Here is a 6839-nt window from a genome sequence, read left to right on the forward strand (position 1 = left end):
CAGTAGGAATGTTAATTATTTCCTTAACAGCACTGCGAATCAATTTGTCAATATCAGATAGAAATTTCACTTTAAGATCTTTTAAAAGAGCACATTGGAAGGGGTAAACCAACTGAGGCCAAATATATTGTTTAATATATTTATCTTTTGGTCCAGCATTAGTAAGGGTGACGTGACCAGCTGATTAAGATTTTTTTGTCAGTTTTTCAATTAGTTCTGCCGCATTAAATTTTATTTCATCATTAAAAGTAACGCCAAGATATCTTATAACTTCATCTGATTTGATGCAAGATATTTCTTGTCCCTCGATCAAGGTAAAGGAATTAATGTAGAAGTGTCGTGTTATAATAATGAGTAAGTAGGGCAATGAAAAATATTTAAGAAAAGGCCTATGAAGTAGTTATGGAACCTACCATAGTTACTTTCATAGAGATATTATGTTATTATTATTATTATTATTATTATTATTATTATTATTATTATTATTATTATTGTGTAAACTACGCATGTGTTCAATTTGAGCCTCTCTTTATAATGATGCATCAAGCCATGTTCTCATTTCCCTTCTCCAGCATGGGTTGTATACGGAAAATATTAGTACGGCGAACTATTACCACATTTAACAGCGCAGCAACATGAAAAATTTGAATACAGTTTTGAAGGTGGATTAAAACGGAAAGAAAGCAGACTTATGCCAAGTCCAAGTGCCTGGGCATTAAGTTTAATAAAAATAATGTATTCTCGGAGGAATAGCAGAAGTTTAGACAATCAGTGAAATTTCATTATGTAACAGGAACAATCCTTACTCTACAGCAGGCGTCTCAAGGCCAACGCATAAAAGTTGTTACAGAGAGCAAGTCTAGATAACATAGTCAGCTGAAGATATATGCGCAGTACCCGAAGATAGCCGATCGCTGATTAATGTCACACGCATGAGCGAGCTAAGTTGTAACTGTCGTGGGAGAAATGCCACAAAGCTGCACTTTTGAGTTGTACTGTCACAATCGACTGTTGTTTTCGGAAGGATTTCTTAAGTAGTTTGCAGTAATAATAATAATAATAATAATAATAATAATAATAATAATAATACATTTATTTTCTAATTATATACCATCAATGAGTAAAATGAAGACATCTGAAGCATGAAGAACCATACATGTTACGTAATTATTTAAGCACAAGGAACTGGCCACCTTACTCCATTATCTCCTGGCCTAGTTGACTCATAAGTGGTGCCTTGTTGGTATCGCTTGTGAGGTTCAAACTTGTCTTCGGACAGTTGACCAAACAATAACAATATTTCATTTCTAGTAAAGGTTTTTGGTATCGCTCTTTTTTTGAGTTTATACTATATTTAATAAAATATTTTTATTGGGTTATTTTACGACGCTGTATCAACATCTAGGTTATTTAGCGTCTGAATGATATGAAAGTGATAATGTCGGTGAAATGAGTCCGGGGTCCAGCGCCGAAAGTTACCCAGCATTTGCTCGTATTGGGTTGAGGGAAAACCCCGGAAAAAACTCAAAAAGCCCCAACCGGGATTCGAACCCGGGGCACCTGGTTTCGCGGCCAGACGCGCTGACCGTTACTCCACAGATGTGGACTGTTTAATAAAATAAAATTCAATTAAATAATAATAATAATAAAATTAGAATTAAACTTGTTGGTTATTAAAGTAAGTATTCTTACGTTACGCTAATATTAATATATTAATTACAATAATAGTTAAATAATATATTTCGTAATGTTTTCAATAATTAAAAATAACGTAAACATCTTAGAAATTCCCAAGCAATTATTTTAAATTAGAACTATTCAAATCTTAAATCTGGTCTCAAATTCTTTTCTCAAGTCCTTCAGTACATCTTTATATTTGTTACACTGGTCTTGATTCAAATCAGGTAACAATTTTAGATTAATAAAGTGGTAACAGGTAACTTACCCACTGAAACTTGCGTCTCCCACAATTTCGCGTTCCCTATGAAAGTTTTTATTTCTTCATACATTTGCGGTAATAAGAACATTCTTTCCTCGGAGATGGACACAATGACTGACTGTTACATCGTAGCGGTTGCAGATATCTATTCAAACGTCGCGGTCAATGACGTCATCCGGAGATACACGAACTGGTCCTGCATCTTGTTCCACTCTTACATTGAAAAAGAGAAAGAGGAGGAAGTGCTCTGAGGAGGCCCTATTGAGACGTCTGCTCTACAGTATATAACAGTAATCATTTTCCCCATTATTTAATCGCGCCAATAATGGTGCCACCTATTGAGAACTAACAGAACTCTTGTAAGGTCTGTCAGTGGCTAGAAAGTACACGATTATAAAATCGTAGGTCAGATATCTTTGAACACCAGTGTACTAAGAATATGGACTTGGTGCTATAGGTGAATGAAGACGAGGGGAAGCGGTGTGTGGAGACAGACACGCCACTCTGGTACGCGATTAAATACAGAGAGATTGTTTTTAAGAGGAAATCAGGTTTTAAAAATACACAAACTATTTAATAAGACAGGGTGAAAGAAGCCAAAGCATTTCGTCGTTGATTTTATGAAACCTCCTGTGTGACAGTACAGAAAATAATTTATTTTTCAAGCGGAAGTAAAAATAAATTAAATATCAGTGGGCCTTCACTGATCCTCGATGATGTCATTTCTGTTCGCTATATTCACCAACGTTTTGTAAAATCAACGACGATTTGAACATTTAAGAAAAAGAAAATCACCCGTAAATTAATTATTTCATTTCAGTATTAAAAAATTATAAGCATATGAAATCATTAGAGTCATAACTGTAATCGAGTGTACTTCTATTGGTTTCTTAAATAAAATAGAAAACTGATCGAAGTTTAAATCAATAAAATAATACTTTATTACAAATGGGATTAAAAACGATTCAACCTAATATAGGCACATTGGCTGAAACAAGGAATTAGTAGAAACATTAGTATATATCCAAACTTTGATATTACTACGACATCAATTTTACTGTCCCTTGAATAATGCAGTGTTGTTTGCAACATTTCTTACTGAACTAGCACTGTGCACAAACTTTTTACAGGTACAGAATAGGCGAATATTCACATACTTCAACGAGATAGCCTTAATTAAATATGCAGAATGGATCTGCAATGCTTCTTGTAGAAATCTTATTGATATAAGCAAGTGAACATATAATTCGCTTCCCAATTAAATTCTTGTAGCACAACACTTGTCATAATAGTCTCCACTGAACTTCTTTTTCATGAAGTGGCCACCACTTTCCTTAACAGTTGTCCTTAACATTTTTTCTGCGGTAATGCAGACTCTGAAGGAAACAATATAGACCTCCTTTGTTTTTAACACATATAAAATCTGAATACATGTTGTCTTGGGAAGTTAAACATTCGACACAAGGATTGCATTTCAAATTTGCTTTTAAATGGCTTACTACAAAGCCTGCTATATAATAATATAATATTATAACAAACATTCGAAATGAACGTTTCCACGAACAGAGACTGTCTTATTTTCGTCTATCGGTGCTGTTAATGAGCAAGACGTAATTAATGACCAGTGACATGACGTCGTGGAGTATTACCACGATAAGCAATATAAGTGTAATGATAAACATTGAAATATTGATATTTAACATCAATTAATACTCGTATAAAAATTTTGGATACATGTCTTCGGAAATTTTCATCACTTTACACAGACGGAAACCAAGAGCAGTCACTTCATTCAGCTGAAAAATATATTTAATACAATTCACATATCTTTAATAATTTACTTCGACGCATATTTTATTAGTATAAGAGAATGATTTCCTATACTGACATTATGTTCTCATCCATTTATGTACCAGCAAGACTTGCTTTGTCTGCCAGCAGTAACTGTGAAAACAGATCTGGATTCCCGAATGCGATCTCTTACAAGAGTAACTGAAAGTAAAAAAAACTGCACTGAAGGCGTAAGTTGAAGTTACAATCGAGGAGAACATTGTTGTTCTTGAAAATTAAATTCAAATACCGGATTGAAAAAAGATTTAAATTGACAAAGTGTTGGCAGAGAATGCTTAGTGTATCATTTAGTAGGATACATAGTGTGATATATTACAATGTAAGCTGTGCCCCACTTCTCTCCACGAGGAATAAGCTGACAGTACAGGCCTGCCTGCTTCACTAACGTTAAAGTTTATGGTTGTGGCAAGGGAGGTAGCGTATATAATGTGTGTCACGAAATGTTTTGACGGAGTAGGCCTATTGTTGCGAGTGACAGACGCTGTCGCTGAAAGATTGTCATAGTTCATGATGGCACATCTCTTTGAGTGTTTCGATAATTGAAATAATGTAATTGCAGTATAGGTCTAAATGTGAGTTACGACGCTATCAAGATCATGTGTTGTGTATAACACCTAAACCTGTGTTTCACTATTTGAAATGCTGATCCTTCTTTTGCACCTAGGAGATAAGAAAGTAGTTAACTACTTCGAAGTCAGCAAAATCTTCTCTCCAAATTGTCCATTTACTAAACGTAATACGCATTGTTTCTTAGTTTGTCATGAGCAGCGGGCCACGGCAGCTCAGGGAGAGCGTGCACTTTGTCTTCTATATAATAGGCCTACTTATATATTTCGACTCGTCGAAAATCAAAGCATGGTATACAGGTTGTTTGCATTCCTACTTGCAGTGTCAGATTACTACTTGCCAGGATATCAATAATTTCATTTTGATTCGATTGGTGAATGTACTTGGCATGTTGTGGTTCATTGATTTTTTTCTCCTCAAGAGTATTGAGTGTTGTAACAATGACATGCCCGTTTCTACAACTCTGTTCATTCTCATTAAGTCCTCGTTAAGTGATACCTTGAATGGCAAAGGCTTCAGTGATGCGACTATTGCAAATTCTGTTCTCTTGCACGTGCTTTGCATGGGCTTTACTAATCGTAGCAATGGACGTATGATATTGTTCTCCAGTCTCTCATATTTTTCCCGTCTAGAATAGCGTTTCTTATGAACTTCTCTGCTATCATGTTTCCTGATACTAGAGTCAGTGTAGAGGGCTTTCCTCCAATTTATATAGCCATTTTCTTTCACCATTGAGCATTGAGTTTCCTCCGTGGACATTGAAAAGAATCGACAAACAGAACAATAAGCAACCATCCTTCACTACACCATATTCCAGCCAAGCGCCTCTTTTCATTGGCGTATTATCTTTTGGGAAACATTCCTAAGAAATGTTGTCGATTTCCAACTGAAACATATGCCATGTTACAAGAGATTGCCAACTCACGAACACTCGCTACCACTCTCTGTCAAATCATCCTCAATAATTTTAAATACATTCAGATGCGCAGAATTCAGCGATATTTCTTCTTAGACATTATTTTCCTTTGTCGCAAAGCAATTACCAAAGAGCGAGCCTGTCTAATCGAAAATTTACTTCACTTTACTACACCGAATGTTATATTATGGCATTAGTCTGTATAATTGAGGACAAGTAACTCATTAAACTTAGGTTATCACTTGAAAAACACAGAGGAGACCAAAATAAAATTTGATATGTATTGATTTCGCACTGTCATGAATGGTATATTCAGATGTGCCAAAATGCAAAAAATTATGACTATACAACTGTGAATAGCACAAGTGCCGAAGGCTAGAAACAAAAATTAATAAAACGACAGTCTAAAAATGCGCGATAATTATTATAATTATACTCTTGTTGTGGCTTTATAATACACGATATGTTGCCTATCTACTGTTTACCTGTTAGAACTTACACATTATTCCTTAGAGTGGTCTTAGATAAGAACTGCAAGAATTAACATATCAAAATTTAGCGAAACATTTTATATAGCAGGCAATGTACAACAGTAAGCATTCATTTTGAAAGGAAAGAAATAAATCTTCAGGCTAGTTGAGTGGAAGAGAAGGCCTTATGGCCTTAACTCTGCCAGCGAAAATGAAACATTATTATTATTATTATTATTATTATTATTATTATTATTATTATTATTATTATTATATAGACATTAATGGAATACTCCTACCTATATAAAATTTAATTCAGTTTAAATAATACTCATTTAATTATGATAACAATTAATCTTATTTGAATTAATCTCCTCTTTCTCAATTCAAATGATCGTTATCTTAAAATTACATTTAATTCATAGTCAATCTGTACGGGCCGTATTCATAGACATTTTTAGCGCGGGTTTCCGATGGATGATCAGCTTTTTTCGTAGGTATTCATAAACCAGTGTTAGCGATAGGATATGATTTGAATTCTGTACTAGTAACCAGTGGATAGCCGGGGCTAGCTTAGTACGCTCGTAGTGCGTACTGCGAAATGTCTATTACATTATGGGATATATGTGCACAAACACCCCCCCCCCCCTCGCATTCCACTTCTGCCACCAGTGAGGCCATTTCTTGGTATCTCTTTCAAATAAAAGTTACATAAATGACAGATGTTTAACAATGATACACGGCTCCTGCTTTCTGAAGCTCATTCAAGCTACTTTATAATGCTATTATCGCGTAATACCGTACTTGATTCATAGAAAAATCCATTCCTTTTTGGACTTAAATTCATTGCCGCGATGATACTGAACAATGTGTTGAAATCAATTGTCGGTATTTAACTTCGAATGGCATTCAATATAATAAATGCTGTGAAAAATTTAGGAATATGAAGGTATAGAATACATACTAATTATTCATTTGTTATCCAATCACATAACGCTTTATATTTTAATAAGAAATCAACAGTCAGAGAACCATAGAAGAAAGATGTCGTTATTCTGATCATTAAATACGAAATATAGCCGGTCACAGAAGAAAT

At 34.6% G+C, this 6839-nt stretch overlaps 1 protein-coding gene across 2 annotated transcripts in view; it reads left to right on the forward strand.

The window, feature by feature from the left end:
* Positions 1-6839, forward strand: part of LOC138710304 (zinc finger protein 664-like) — a 54895-nt gene that overhangs the window by 40525 nt on the left and 7531 nt on the right. The gene's annotated exons all lie outside the window — the stretch shown is intronic.

This window comes from Periplaneta americana, chromosome 12 (assembly GCF_040183065.1).
Source record: "Periplaneta americana isolate PAMFEO1 chromosome 12, P.americana_PAMFEO1_priV1, whole genome shotgun sequence".
Taxonomy (NCBI): Eukaryota; Metazoa; Arthropoda; class Insecta; order Blattodea; family Blattidae; genus Periplaneta; species Periplaneta americana.